This window comes from Cucurbita pepo, chromosome LG16 (assembly GCF_002806865.2).
Source record: "Cucurbita pepo subsp. pepo cultivar mu-cu-16 chromosome LG16, ASM280686v2, whole genome shotgun sequence".
NCBI classification, from domain to species: Eukaryota; Viridiplantae; Streptophyta; class Magnoliopsida; order Cucurbitales; family Cucurbitaceae; genus Cucurbita; species Cucurbita pepo.
In genome coordinates this window covers 3,225,065-3,241,390 of record NC_036653.1, presented here as the reverse complement: position 1 = coordinate 3,241,390, position 16,326 = coordinate 3,225,065, and the positions used below count along the sequence as shown (strand labels likewise).

General features: G+C 40.8%; 2 non-coding genes across 2 annotated transcripts; both read right to left on the bottom strand.

Annotated features, from left to right (window-relative positions):
* Positions 1-172: 172 nt before the first annotated feature.
* TRNAL-CAA lies at positions 173-256 on the bottom strand. Its single transcript has one exon. It is a non-coding gene; the product is annotated as a tRNA-Leu (tRNA).
* An 833-nt stretch (positions 257-1,089) lies between these two features.
* On the bottom strand, positions 1,090-1,173 carry TRNAL-CAA. The gene has a single exon. It is a non-coding gene; the product is annotated as a tRNA-Leu (tRNA).
* Positions 1,174-16,326: the final 15,153 nt, after the last annotated feature.

Here is a 16,326-nt window from a genome sequence, read left to right as displayed (position 1 = left end):
TAAAAAATACTGGTGACTTCAATTGATATCCACCATGATATGTTACGAAGTTCCATTTCGTAACTTTGAAAAGTTGATAAAGAATGATTCTTTTGACCAAAGCCCATCATCATCAAATAGTTGTGATGGATATTATCCACTTTGGCACACGTTTTGCCCAATCACATTTGGATGTCAGAAGTGGGATTTGAACCCACGCCCTCTTACGAGGACCAGAACTTGAGTCTGGCGCCTTAGACCACTCGGCCATCCTGACTACTTATTGTGCATTCCAGGATTGGTTTGAGAGGGGATTTAGCATTCCGTATATGGGTGTGCAAATGTCTCGCTAGTAGACGCGTTTTAAAACTGTGAGGCTGAAGACGATACCAACGGATCAAAATAGATAATATCTACTCGCTGTTGGAGAGAGGAAGGAAACAATCCTAATACGGGTGCGAAAACCTCACCCTAATAGGCACGTTTTTAAAAGTGTGAGGCTGATGGCAATACCCAATGACAAAAATGGACAATGTCTGCAAGCACTGGGCTTGGACTTTTACAAATGCTAACAGAGCTAGTCACTAGACGATGTGCCAGTGAGGACACTTAGCCCTCAGAAGGGGTCGATAGTGAGATCCCACATCGATTAGATGGTGAAGAAACATTTCTTATAAGGGTCTGAAAACCTCTCCCTAATAGATGTGGTTTCAAACCGTGAGGATGATAACGAGACGTAACGAACCAAAGTAGACAATATCAACTAATAGAGGTCATGGATTGCGATAAAATGATTGGCTGGAGTAGCTCAGTTGGTTAGAGCGTGTGGCTGTTAACCACAAGGTCAGAGGTGGCTGGAGTAGCTCAGTTGGTTAGAGCGTGTGGCTGTTAACCACAAGGTCAGAGGTTCAACCCTTCCCCTTCTAGGGATGGGATTGAAGCATACCTTACTACAATTCTGTTTCTACTAAGTTCAAAGATATTATCCACTTTGGCACCCGTTTTGCCTAGCAACAATTGGATGGTAAAAGACCCCAGCCAATCATCATCACATATAGTTGTGATAGATATTAACCTCTTTGGCACCCATTTTTCCTAACAACATTTGGATGTCAGAAGTGGGATTTGAACCCACGTCCTCTTATGAGGACCAAAACTTGAGTCTGGCGCCTTAGACCACTCGGCCATCCTGACTACTTATTGTGCATTCCAGGATTGGTTTGAGAGGGGATTTAGCATTCCGTATATGGGTGTGTAAACGTCTCCCTAGTAGACGTGTTTTAAAACTGTGAGGCTGAATACGAAACTAACGGATTAAAATAAATAATATCTACTAGCTGTTTATGAGAGGAAGGAGCCCTCAGAAGGGGTCGATAGTGAGATCCCACATCGATAAGGGTTTGAAAACCTCTCCCTAATAGATGTGGTGTCAAACTGTGAGGATGATAACGAGACGTAACGAACCAAAGTAGACCAAAGTAGACAATATCAACTAATAGAGGTCATGGATTGCAATAAAATGATTGGCTGGAATAGCTCAGTTGGTTGGTTAGAGCGTGTGGCTGTTAACCACAAGGTTGGGAGGTTCAACCCCTCCTTTTAGTGATGGGATTGAAGCACAACTTACTACAATCCTACGAGAAGTAACCACCAAATCATGTTTTGACAATGTTAAAAAGCACTAGGCCCCCATCATCATCACATAGTTGTGATAGATGTTATCCACTTTGGCACCCGTTTTGCCTAACAACATATGGATGTCAAAAGTTGGATTTGAACCCACGCCCTCGTCACAATTTGTCTTCCAACATATCATGTCTTCCAACATATCATATCATAAAGCATGTCACAATTTGTATTGTATTATCAATTATATTACATAATAACATATATCATATCATTCACATATCATATCAAGAACATGCCTTCAAGCGTACTATATCATAGCATATATCATATCATTCACATATCATATCGTAAATATATTATTTTATAACCTTTCACATATAACAAGCATATGACACGTGCAAAGCCACAGGGCACGTGTCATCAAACATGATATAATTTATAACCGAAATGATAGTAAGGCCATGTACTTGGTTGGCCTCGGCCGACATTCTCCCTAAAATAATTACTTGAACACGTCTTTCGAATTTTATTTCTGAGCATCGTTGAGATATTTCCTATAGAACATTTGATCAATTATCTTAATAACTCTAATTTCATAATCTAAGATAACTTGAATTGAGAAATTTAGCATCCTAATGACCTTAGTCGCCTTCAGTAAGATCGAAATCAGCTTCATGATGGTTGAAAAGGTGAAAATAGTGAAAGTTTCCTTCTAATGAGCCGAGAAGCTTTGTTTTGAGCTATCAGAGCCGTCGAGCCAAAGTCGAGTTAAGCCGACTGAGCTGCATAAGCTGAAAGAGTCGGCGTTTACATGCACAATATGTGTCGCTGGGAGAAGGTGACGCGTGTGCAGGTTGTCGAGTTAGCTACTGTAGGCATGCTGGTCGTGAGTTTGTTGGGCCAAATGTGCTGGGTGTCTGGACCAAGGGTGTAGGCGTCTGGACCAAGACTGTAGGTGGTTGGTGTAGCGCCTGAGTTAAAAAAAAAAAATAGTCATTCTGCCCTACTATTACTTGAGGAGTCTGATTGGTTGGGTCATAAGAAGAAAGAGAAAGAAAGGAGAGAGGATAAAGAAGAAAGAAAAGAGATTAGGGTTTTGAGGTTACAGGAGAAGATCTGACCGAAAATCGACGTTGGAGGTCTAAGAATCCTCAACCTAGACCTTCAGTAGTCCGAGGCAAGGTGCTCTCACGAATTGCACCTTTCTATTTTGTAAAAAATGTCCAAGAACTTAAGGTTAGTCCACAAATGTCTAGATCGAGATGTTTATTGAGATTTTCGTGTGTTAGCGGCGTTTTTGTGTTGATTCTTGGACTTTTACCCTCAGAAGTGTGATCTTCGCAATTTTCGGAGAGAAGGCGGCCAAGATTCGGGTTCGACTCAGAGTTTCAAGAAAACACGATTTTTAGTAAGAACTCATGTTTTTCTCCAAATTCGAACTTGAATATTATGACCAATGATTATAAAAAAAATAAGAAAAATCATATTGAGGGAGTAGAATATGAGATCTACAATGTTCGTGTTGATTTGGATTACAGATTGGAAGATAAAAAAATTCAAAGAAAATAGATCGAAAACGCGAAACACCTAACAATTTAGAAATTGAAGCACACGAAGGAGAGAGAAGAAACATCACCACGCGTCGGCTGGCATATGGAGGAGCGCGGCGGAATCGACGAGCGACACATGGCGACTACCAACTGCAGAGACGTGTCTCACACGCTAGCAGACACACAGCAATGCGCGGATTCAGGTCAACCCGTGTCTGAACCAACGACCCGCGTCACGCGACTTGATACGTATTTGAAAACTCGCCCCGATGCGACTGGTCCGACCCGACCCTCAAGACTCACGACTGCGCAGGATTGTACACGTGGGAACGCACACGTGGAAACCACGCGTAGTAACGTGTTAGTCGCGCGTGTAGGCGCGTGAGTCATCATTTTTCCTTCCATTCGACCCCCATTTGCTTGTCTTCGACCCGATGTCGCTACTGACCCTATTATTATGTGAAATAGGACATGCTAAGGAAATTCTATAATTTTTGGAACCCTCTCCGTCAAGAAACTCATGCTTGGGAAGACACACATCAAACAAGTAAGTAGCCATTTCGATTCCTACGAGCAGTACTTGTAGGAACCGCTTGGAATAAGCATGCATGCTATCATACCTATAAACTTAGCTAGCCAACCTAGCATATTAGCATGGAAATCATAGAAATGAATTAATTAAAGAAATCAATGGAATCTAGATATGCATGACTATGAGATTTGTTTAGACTGAGAATGACATTGTAGGTATGCATCAGGAGGAAGGGAAAACTTGTGAAATCTGCGCTCCGAGTAAAGACGGACGTTATCTTCCGTTGAACATGTTTGTTAATATTGCATGAACTATTGCATGTTAACTCTAGTGCATGATTCCTTGTGTTATCTTTCTTGCTGAATAGGGAGGAACTACTAGCTTAGAATAGGGCGCTTGAGACTATGTAGGCTAGACAGAACCCTAGATTGGGATACCTTTAGAATACCGTGCATATAGACCTGCGAAATGATTAACAGTAGATCCAGAACCCAAAATTCCAAACAACGACAAGTTTGTAAGACCTTGCACGTGAATCTTAGAGATGAATGAATCCAAGTCTAAGCCACCAAGAGTCCGCCCTAGAAAGACTAGTAGGACACCACGGTAACTATAGATAGCCTGATAGAGTTGAGTAGTGTGAATAGTGTCACTAGAACCTCCACTTCCCTCTCTGCTCCAATACCGTACCGTCGAGACAGAACTCCGGTACTGAGATCGTCGAGCTAGGCAGATCCGGACAGGGAAGTGTGAGAGGTGCCCTAACCTAGTGGTGATAACTAAGGGGTCTTCTAAATAGGACTCTTGGTTCGTAGAAACCTATCCCTGAGTGGGGGAACATGGAACCACGTAGGATGAATAATAGCTGACCAGCTCACAGGGGATCACAACCCTCAATTTTAGTGGATGTATGGTCTTGTGGGAGGGTTGTCAGCTAACCTCCATGGATGATGTTCAGAAAGAGTTACTTATTCAGATTCAACCATATGATCCCCTTAGATTTACTTGTGAGGTCGCGCCTCACCTCAAGACACTAATCATTCCATTGCATAAGATGGGCAAGCCTCTTAAGATACAGAAAAGAGAGTTGCAGCTTAGTTTGCACTCACTAGAACCCTGAGATAAGACCATGGATACCTGCTAAGATAAGGATGCAGAAAGAGCCTACAAGTAGATTGCTTACTGAGTATATTTTTATACTCACCCCATTTTCCCCTTTTTTTTCAGGTACAAGTTGAGATGGGGAAGTGTTCAAGAGCTGCACTATCACAGAGGGGTGTCGTTTTGGAGCATCAGTCCGTTTGTATTTGGAGTCTTTTGTATTTTTTTTTTATATTTGTATTTATCATTTGAAGAGGAATTCTTAGGCCTTAGAAAGCACCGCTTGGTGGAAGGTCATGGGTCACTTTGTACATGATTAGAGTATTACCTAGCATTCTTGAGTTTCTTAGTTTGGGACCTTAGGTCCCTCATCCTTGAGTGGTACCTAGCATTCTTCTTACATAGGTAGTTGTAAAGCTTGTGTGGTGTTGTTCTTGGTTCTAAATCTTGTAAGTTTTTAAGGTCCATAATTTCTTGAGGTGTAAGTTGTAACTTTCATTTGTAACCATATGAACCCTTCTCAGCGTGAGTCGTTCTAGAAGGTCCTAGATTCCTAGGAGTTCTTTAGAGGGTTCTAGAAGAGTCTTGATTCTTGTTGTGTTTCTTGGGTCTTGACTTGGTTTAGGTTCCAAACATGCTCCAATCAACTTGAAGTCTCAAACATATCTTCATATCCTTAAGAATAGACCTTATAAGAATTATCAAATCAAGCATGTATAGACCTCGAATTATCATAAGTAGTCCTAGGGGCATTTTGGTCATTTTACCCCTAATTCTTGGTTTTGCTACTTAACGAGTTCCAATGGTTTTCAAACTTCACCACATCATCAAGAGTCATAAATAAGATCAACTTCAGAGTTTCATAGTATTTGGAGGTCATCTAGGTCATCAACCATAGGTAGATATCCTTAGGGGCATTATGGTCATTTTTCACCATTTCTTGGTTTACCTACTTATCCTTATCCAATGACCACAAAATTTCATATATAGCCTCAACAATCTATAATATGCTAAGCATTAAAGTTTCATAGTCAGCGGAGTTCATTTAGTGGGTTATTTTAGTGTTACCTAATTCTAGAGCAATTTAATCAATTTAGGGCCTTAACTCCGGTTCTTTAAGTTTTTCTTTTATATATCCTTAATTCATACTTTTTTTAGGGTTCATATGGAAATCCAAGTGATTCCTACAAGTATTTCTTAACAAAAATTCCAAGGTGGCTACTTACCTCATCGTCGACGTTTGGGACCTCCGTTCTTGAGCTTTCGGTATCTGAATTACCTCAAATTTCCTTACATAGACTCCTTATTGTGTCTAGTTTCTGGAACCATAAAGAGTTTTATGAGAACAGGTCCAAAAGTGGGTTAAAATTGAAAAAGATCGAGGACATGGCCGATTCAACTAAACCGGCCATGTCATCGTCTTCTTCCTTTAGACAGGAAGAAGACATGCGCAACATATAGCGCCCCTAAAACTCGCCATCTACAGCAATGATCATGTTGTTTCTCCCCTCGATTTCTTCATGAAACTTAAAGATGGTGTTACAAGGAAGAGCTAGGAATTGATTTCATACATTCTCGTGGATTGTAGCCTAAGATATTCGCTTCCAAAGTTCGTCCAAAATATGATTTCTCGGCAAAGCAAAAACAGAGGATTTCTTATTGGGTATCCGATTCTAAGAGTTTTCAAGTCTCGATTTCTTCATGAAACCTCTTTCTTATTCTTTCCTCAAGCAACATGAATTGGTCTGGAGGAATGAAGTTGAGTGTGTGTCCCCAATTTTTGAGAATCGTCATCGGTTTCCAAGTTGGCCGAAACGCTAGAAAATCGATCTCTTGGAAGCCTTTTCTACGATGTTTCAGCTCTCGATTCCTTCAGCAAAGTTACTCAACTTCTTCCTTTGAAGCTAGAGGAATTCTTAATTTGGAGGAAAAGGGACCGTAGATAGGAATTTGAAACTTACCCCCGATTGGAGCTCAAAATGGATTTTCTTCAATTGGGCACGTTCCTGAGGTTATTTCTCTTCGTGGTCTTCTATGGAAACATTCCTTGAAGGTGCAAAAACTTATTGGGATCGTCGTTGCTCGATGAATTCTTGTGTATCCTTAGATCGGAAGTTTGAGTTTTCCTTGAAGCTCTATAATGGCGGATTGGATTGGGGAAATGGTTTCTAGGCACTTTCAACACTTTATTTCTTCATAGAACTTGTGGGTAATCTTGATTAGAAATTATAGGAGTACGTTTGAAAGGAAATGGTGGGGAATTGCTCTCAAATTTAGAAAAAATCCGAGAGTAGGAGACCCAAAATCTAAACACTTATTGCCTACGATTGGGAGCTCCACCTTGCTCGATTCTTGCTCCAAACGATTCCCTAACCTCAAAATTTAGATGGGAAGCTTAAACCGACATTGAGAGCTCCAGAATCGTCGTGAATTGGAGGTTGGATTTTCTGAAAAATCCGTCAAAAAATGTCATCTCTGATCAGTGAGCTACCGACCTTGGTTTTGAATCCTAGCCGTTAGATGTGATGATCTGTGAGTGTTCTAGAATATATTTAATTTGGGAGGAGATCCAATGGCTAAGAGTTGCGATTTGATGGATTTTGTGCAGGTGGTCACTGTTGCCAGAACGACAGTTTTGTAGTTATCCATATCTTGAGGGGTAAATTATAGTATCTTAGCTATGATTCATGGTTATAGGCTTCCTAATCAAGTTATAATGTAAGTTCTTTTAAAGGCTAGTTAAATAATCTTTAATATGAATTTGTCTCGAAGGGAAGAGATCACATAGTATCATGTAGCTGATAAAGGCACTAGATCAATTCTGATATGATTATATTGATAGGTTAAATACATGTTATAGGTAGAGGGTAACAGATAAACTTTAATAGTAAACATTGTTAATGTATAGTATACATATTTTTATCGAAAGAGTTTGTTGAGCTAGGGACGTGCCCTAGGTGTATGCTATATCCAATGCTATCAAGTTGTTATACAAAAACACCTCAGAGCAGTTTTAGAGCCTTCAAGACTAACATTTCTATATGATTTTTGTTGTCTCTTCCTTCTAATGGGTTTTGAATATAAAAAATAGTTTTTTAGTCTAACCTAAATAAATATTATAAATTGAATACAACAAATAAGAGTATCGTTCTCGTCTCAATTTTTTTTCGCGTCGTTCGAACAAAAATTGAATGTGTATCAATATGTTAATATTTTGTACATAGAGTCGCTATTTGATATATAATCTATCTTCCATTTTTTTTTTTTATAGATAGAAAAAACCTCATCTTATAGAGATGAATTTATTACCTCCAAGAAGTTCCTTATCTTATCGATCGATCTCCGTAGTCAAGAAGTTCCTTCAAGCTATTCTCCTAAGATTCATGCAAATTGTTACCTCCATCGAGCAGTTCGGCAACCTTAAGAACATGTTAGTTGAGAAGGTCTTTATTCATCTTAAGGTTCATGAGGAGACACTTTTTGGTTATGAAGACCGAGGAGGAGAAACACCTCTTACTCACATATGTGGAGTGGCTCGCACAGATGAAAAGGAATGATGTGGTTGACTCTTCTTTTTCAAGTACGAGGGGATGTGGTAGCTATAACAAGAAAAACAAAGGACGTGGACGTGGTCGTAGACATGGATGCGGATGTGGTGGCAGAGGAGGCCTTGACAATAGCTCACAAACCCATGATAATTCCAACCCTTAGAAGAACAATAGTATGATCAAGTGTTACTCTTGTGGAAAATGTGGGCACTATGTAGTAGAGTGTTGTACGAAGATGTGCGATGTGGAGGGAAACCTCTCACACTCACCCGGATCAAGAGCCCATACTGATGTTAGTTGAGAAGATGCCCAACCTGTTGATTCTCAATGAAGAGAAGTGTTAGGTTATGGAGTCTGCTCTCTTATTTATAGCTTGGTCAACGGCTATATTCGGTAAAGCTATATTTGGTAAAGCTATATCCGGTAAAACTATATATGGTAAATAGTTATATATAGTAGATAGTTAAATCTGGTAAAGCTATATATAGTAAACAACTATATATAGTAGATGGTTAAATCTGGTAAAGCTATATATAGTAAACTGAACTATATATATATCCCGTCCGGTAGAGCTTTGAAAATGTACTTTTTCGATTCTCTCTATTCTCTCTTATACATACTCATCAATACAAATTCTTTTAGCTAGAGTTCTTCTTGCAATTTTCTCTATCCTCTTCTTTGTGTTCATCTAGATCGAGTGTGGGCGTTGTTGTGCGATCCTAACAAGAAGGTTATGGTGAACCTTCTCACAAAAGGAGAAGATTGAGTGGAGACCAACATGTGGTACCTTGACAATGGAGCAAGCTACCACGTGACCAGAGATCAAACAAAATTCAAGGAGCTTGATGAGAAGTCATTGGAAATGTGAAGTTTGGCGATGGATCAATTGTATTGATCTAAGACAAAGGATCCATCTTGTTCCAGTGTNTAGAAGAACAATAGTATGATCAAGTGTTACTCTTGTGGAAAATGTGGGCACTATGTAGTAGAGTGTTGTACGAAGATGTGCGATGTGGAGGGAAACCTCTCACACTCACCCGGATCAAGAGCCCATACTGATGTTAGTTGAGAAGATGCCCAACCTGTTGATTCTCAATGAAGAGAAGTGTTAGGTTATGGAGTCTGCTCTCTTATTTATAGCTTGGTCAACGGCTATATTCGGTAAAGCTATATTTGGTAAAGCTATATCCGGTAAAACTATATATGGTAAATAGTTATATATAGTAGATAGTTAAATCTGGTAAAGCTATATATAGTAAACAACTATATATAGTAGATGGTTAAATCTGGTAAAGCTATATATAGTAAACTGAACTATATATATATCCCGTCCGGTAGAGCTTTGAAAATGTACTTTTTCGATTCTCTCTATTCTCTCTTATACATACTCATCAATACAAATTCTTTTAGCTAGAGTTCTTCTTGCAATTTTCTCTATCCTCTTCTTTGTGTTCATCTAGATCGAGTGTGGGCGTTGTTGTGCGATCCTAACAAGAAGGTTATGGTGAACCTTCTCACAAAAGGAGAAGATTGAGTGGAGACCAACATGTGGTACCTTGACAATGGAGCAAGCTACCACGTGACCAGAGATCAAACAAAATTCAAGGAGCTTGATGAGAAGTCATTGGAAATGTGAAGTTTGGCGATGGATCAATTGTATTGATCTAAGACAAAGGATCCATCTTGTTCCAGTGTAAGAATGGTGACCAATGTTTACTGACCAAGGTATACTATATCCCAAACTTGAAGAGTAACATTATCAGTCTTAGTCAGAGGACGGAAGGAGGAAGCAAAGTGGAGTTAGCTGGCTCGTCCCTCAAGATGTTCGACAGAAATGGAACCTTGTTGATGAAGATAAAACGATTGCATAACCGCTTGTATAGGATGTTATTAGAGTCCAGCCAGCCCACCTCTCTATAGATGAAACTTGCAGACCCCAGCTTGGCATGCAAGACTTGGGCACGTGAACTTTCAAACGCTCAAAATGATGGGAAAGAAGAAGATGGCTATGAGGCTACCCAAAATCATACATCCAAACAAGCTATGTGAACGTTGCCTAGTCTCCAAACAAGTAAGACCATTTTTCCCAACTCAAACAAGTTTCTGTACTGAGTGACCGCTGCAATTGGTTCATGCAGATTTGTGTGGTCTGATCACCCCATCATCATTGGGGGTAATAAGTATTTTCTTTTACTTGTTGACGATTATAGTCATTGGATGTGGGTGTACATGCTCAAAGAAAAAGGAGAATCTTTGTTAAAGAAATTCAAAAGATTCGTTGAAAAGAGGTATGATCTCAAGTTGAAAACCTTGCGCACTAACCGAGATGGCGAGTTCTTATCCCAGAAGTTCTCAAATTTTTGCGAGGAGGAAGGTATCAAATGTCAACTCACTGCCCTGTACACTCTACAACAAAACGATGTGGTCGAACGAAGAAATCGCACCATAATGAACACTGCAAGAAGCTTACTCAAGAGCGTGCAAGTCCTGGCAATTTTTTGGGCGAGGCAATACGAAATGCGGTTTATCTTCTAAATCGTTTACGGACAAAGGCACTGCACACTTGCATCCCCTATGAAGCATGGTTCGACAAGACACCTCACTTCGAGTACCTAAGATTCTTTGGTTGTAAAACATATGTTAAAACTGCAAAGCCATATATAAAAAAGCTTGATAAAGAAAGCCAAAAGATGGTGTACTTTGGCGTAGAGAATGGAACCAAGACACATAGGTTATATGGTCCGCAAAATGAGAAAATTCATGGAAGTAGAGATGTCGTATTCGAAGAAGAGAAGAAGTGGGATTGGTGCAGCGTTAGCGATAACAAGCAGACTGTTACAGAGTTCATTACTCTGGGAAGAAGAGAGAGACACGACAGAGCTAGAAAGTGCCCCTAAAGCAACACCAAAAAATCTATACATGTTATCATCGGTGACATCTGCTATCTTTTGACTAAGCAGCTCGCTGCCGGTGAGAACAAGAAGAAAATAACAAAAAGCGCAAGAGAACGAAAACCTTGGACTTTGTTGTTGCTAAAAACCGGTACATTTATTCTTCAATTGATTGCAATATTTAAATAACAAACCTAGACTAAAAATGGCAGAAGTGGCTAACTGAATTTGCGTCACTTTACCCTCTAAAAATGGCCAAAGTGGCCAACTGAATTTTCGCCACTCCACTAGACGTGGGCAAGTTCTTCGCACAGGCTTTATCTAACAATCTTCTCTTAAAACCTGTGGTATATCCTACCTTATTGTTTGCACTCCTATCTTTGAGCGTAGTTCCTCAAATTTCACCCGCGTTAGAGACTTGGTGAGGTTGTCTCCAAGCTGTTCCTCTTTTCGGATGAAGTCAATCTTGACAAGCTCTTGATCTCCAAACTCCCGGATGTAGTGGAATCTGATCTCTATGTGCTTGCTCCGGTCGTGCAAAATTAGATTTTTTATTAAGGAAATCGTAGTCTTGTTGTCCACGTACAGTATTGGTGGATCGCTTTCTCTTCCGATTAGCTCCTCCACCAGCCGCGCAAGCTAGACCCCCTATGTGGCCTCCATCGAAGCGGCGATGTACTCTACTTTGCAAGATGACAGAGCAACTACCTTCTGTTGAGTTGATTGCCAGCAAATCGGCCCGCGTGAGAGGAAGTAAATCATCCCACTGGTTCTCTTACAATCATCAACATCATCGGCCATGTCACTATCACTGTAGCTGACCAGCTCAAGCTTCTTTCTCCTCTCCCTGCACAATATCTCGCACCCCAGGCTCTTGTTCTGGCCACATAGCACAGGATGCGCTTGACAGCCCCAAGATCCTCCTCCCTTAGTGCGTCCATAAACCTACTCACGTATCCAATGGAATAGGCGAGGTTAGGACGTGTGTTTACCAAATAACACAGATTCCCGACAATGTTGCGGTAATTGGTGGTGTCGACCGCTGGCATAGTGCCGGCCTTCATTAGCTGGAGCCAGGCTTCCATTGATGTCCTCGTTGGGTTACTATCTGCTAGCCCAGTTGTGTCCAGTAGCTTCTTCGCGTACGCACCTTGACAATGGTGATGCCGGTAGTACTCTGCTACACTTTGATGTTGAGGTAGTAGCTGAGCGCGCCAAGGTCGCTCATCTTGAAGGTCGCTCATCTTGAAGGTCTTTAACATCTCCCTCTTGAATCTTCCACAAACTTCTATATCGCCTCCAGTGATTATGAGATTGTCAATGTACACTCTCACGATCAGCCGCTGCTCGCCGTGGTCACGCTCCACATCCCATGCTCAGAGGCATAACGCTTGAACTTGAGTGACAACAAGGTACTATCGAGCTTCTTGTTCCAGGGTCGTGGTGCTTGTCGAAACCGGTAGAGCACCTTGTGTAGATGCAGTACCTTGTCAGGGTTGTTGTTATTGATGAAGTCAGGTGGTTATCAGACGTAGACGGTCTCCTTCAGCTCTCCGTTGAGGAAAGCGAACTTCACATCCATGTGGTGGACCTCCCAAGAGTGATGTCCCGCGATCGCCAGCAACAGGCCGATGGATAACAACCTTGCCACCAGCGTGAACACCTCTTCGAAGTCCATCCCTTGCTTCTAGACGTAGCTCTTCGCCACCAGACGGGTCTTGTACTTCACAACTTCTCCCTCTTCATTACGCTTCAGCTTGAACACAAATTTGAGCCCTATGGCTCGATGTCCTGACGACATATCCTCCAGACTCTACGTCTTGTTATCAGTGATGGATGTCATCTCTTCCTACATTGCCTTCAGCTAGCACGGGTTTTTCTTTGCTTCAGGGAGAGAGTTTAGTTCATCCGTTCTGATGGCGTGCAATTCGACACCTCTTCTTCGTGCTCGCGCGCCACTAGACCATCATCGTGATCGACATCTAGCATCGAATCCACAGTATGCGGTGCTGTGAACTCCACGGGTTTAGGGGGCGCATCAGGAGTTGCGGCCGGTGTTGGTGTAGGCGTGCCTAGTGCAGCTGTTTGCGGTGTTGAGAGTGCCCGGTGCTGTGCTCCTTCTTCTCTTGTTTCGGTGATGAAGTACTCCACTGTGAATTGTTCTGGGTTCTGGTATGCCTCGACCACGTCGTTCCACTGCCAGAAGGTGTTCTCGTTGAAGACAACATCGAGCAACACGTGAGCTCGTTCACCCGCAGGATTATAGAGCTTGTATGTCCTTCTCTTGGGTTTGTAGCCGATGAAGACGACCTTCAGCCCCCTGAGATCGAGCTTGGCAAGGTGGGGATGCATGATCTTCATGTACGCGAAGTAGTTGAGCCTCGCAAAACAATGAAATCGAGTCGATGACATGTTGAAGTCCAGTCGGGAATCGTCGAGTCGAGTAAAGATTACACGCACGCATGCGCTGAGGACAACACGGCTGTCGAGTCATAAACTTAGGTTATGGTTCGCATGTATGGGTTGCGTGACATTAGACCAAAATAAATGGTTTTGTGTTTGGGCCGTAATTTCTAGGTGGATTGGAGTGGGCTGCAGACTGGGTTTGGTACTTGTAAGCCAAGGCTGGAGTCGTGGGTTTGAAACATGAATCTGAATCCAAATAACTGGCCCGTCAACCCATCTTCTTCACCTGAAAACAGATAAAAAATCCTTGCGATTCCCTTCTCTTTTTTTCGACGAGAATACTAATGATTCCAACGACATTCTTTCATGCCTCCATAAGGGTTTGCCTTCTGAAGGTTGGTACAACACTTTCGAAATACCCTTATGTTTTTAACCCAAAAAATCAACATTGAATACAAAGATCTTTGCGAAATAGAAACCCACGATTTTCTTCTCAAAACCCTCGCTGTTTTCTTTCTCGATCTCAGTTGAAAAGTACAGAAAACCAAAACGATCAAATCACTGTTAGGAGGTTTGATCATAGCGAAATTTAAAGGGTTTGGGGAATAGTTTTGAATATGAAATAAATGCCTAGTCGAAAATCGCATGATTTTCGGCGAGATTAAATGCTATTTTTTTTTCCTTAAAATAGAATCGTAGAGTTTCTTCACCAAAATCGTAGAGTTTTACTCCGTCTATAAAAAGACATTTTTTTATTGTAATTTTAAATCAACCACATACAAATATATTTACAACTAAAATTGGACGGTTACATGTTCTTACCGTAACATGAGGCTCCACCGATACTCCAACTTTCAGCTTGAATCTTTTCAAAGTTTCTTCATAAAACTTGCATAGCATCACTTATAGATCAACATATCAAAAAACTCAGACCAAAACTTGTTGTGCGCCGAAAGCGGAACAAATGTACTCACAGCACCAAAGTTACTCAAGACATACAATGTGACACCCAAAACTTGATGATTTCAACGGCAGAAAGAATGACATTATTTAGCCTTCTGCTAAACCTAAAAATATAAGCTAAACTAACAAGCCTAAAAATATTAGCAAGACCTTGAGAATAGGTCCTGGTCCTAAAGAATAGGACTTATGACAGTGTACAACAATCTCCACCTTGTCATAAGATCTCCAAGTTGATAGCGGATTTGGTTGCTATCACGTCAACACATTATTCCTTCCTTCCGACGTTGATGAAATCCAAACAATGCCAGAACTTTTCACGAGCGATCACCTTTGTCAAATAAAGTGAAAACAGACATCAATATGTTTTGTACGAGCATGATGGACTTGATTTTTTGACAAGCAAATAGCGCTCTGGCTATCACAAAATACATCTATATGTTCCTGCAAAATACCCAAGTCATTGATCAAACCATGCATCCAAATAGCTTCTTTAAAAGCTTCTGTTACTGCCATATACTCTGCTTCAGTGGTAGACAATGCAACAGTAGACTGCAATGTTGAACGCCAACAAACAGGTCCCCCAGCCATAGTAAATAAATAACCCGTAGTAGATCGTCGCCTATCCAAATCACCAGCATAATCAGAATCCACATAACTAGCTACACAATTGTCAAGATTAAACATTTCTTGTTTTTGAAACTTAATACCAACATCAATAGTGCCAAGAATGTACCTAAGAATCCATTTGACAGCCTGCCAATGCTCTTTACCAGGATTATTCATATAACGACTCACCATGCTTACTGCGTGTGAAAGATCAGGTCGAGTACACGAGCATACATCAACGCACCAACAGCATTTGTATAAGGAATATTCTCCATATACCTTTTGTCATCGTCAGAACTTGGACACATGGAAGCAGTAAGCTTGAAATGAGGAGCAAGTGGAGTACTAACGGGTTTGGTTGAATTATTCAAACTAAATCTTGTTAATACCTTGCGTAGATATTGAGACTGAGTCAACCAGACTGTACCTTTTTTCCGATCTCGCTCTATCTCCATTCCAAGTATTTTCTTTGCATTGCCTAAGTCTTTCATTTCAAATGTTTTAGAAAGCTGATCTTTGAGCTTATAAATCTCCACCTGTCTCTTTGAAGCAATTAACATATCATCAACATATAAGAGCAAATAGATAAACGATCCATCATCGAGACACCGATAATACACACAATGGTCAAATTGACTATGAGTATACATATGCTCTACCATGAAATGATCAAACCTTTTATACCATTGGCGAGGGGATTGCTTCAGCCCATACAAAGATTTCTTCAATCTGCATACTAAATGTTGCTGTCCAACTACTTGGAAACCAACTGGTTGCGCCATATATATTTCTTCTTCCAAATCTCCATGCAAAAAAGCAGTTTTTACATCAAGTTGTGCAAGCTCAAGATTAAATTGAGCAACCAAAGCCAACAAAATTCGAATGGAAGAATGTTTTACCACAGGTGAGAAAATTTCATTGTAATCAATACCTTCCTTTTGTGCGTAGCCTTTAGCCACAAGTCGAGCCTTATAACGTATACCAGAAGAGTCTTCCTTTTTTGCAAAAACCCATTTACAACCAATTTCCTTCTTACCTTTTGGAAGTTGTACCAAATCTCAAGTTTGATTTATCTCCAATGATGCTATCTCCTGATTCACAGCCTCTTGCCAGTGTAAGCT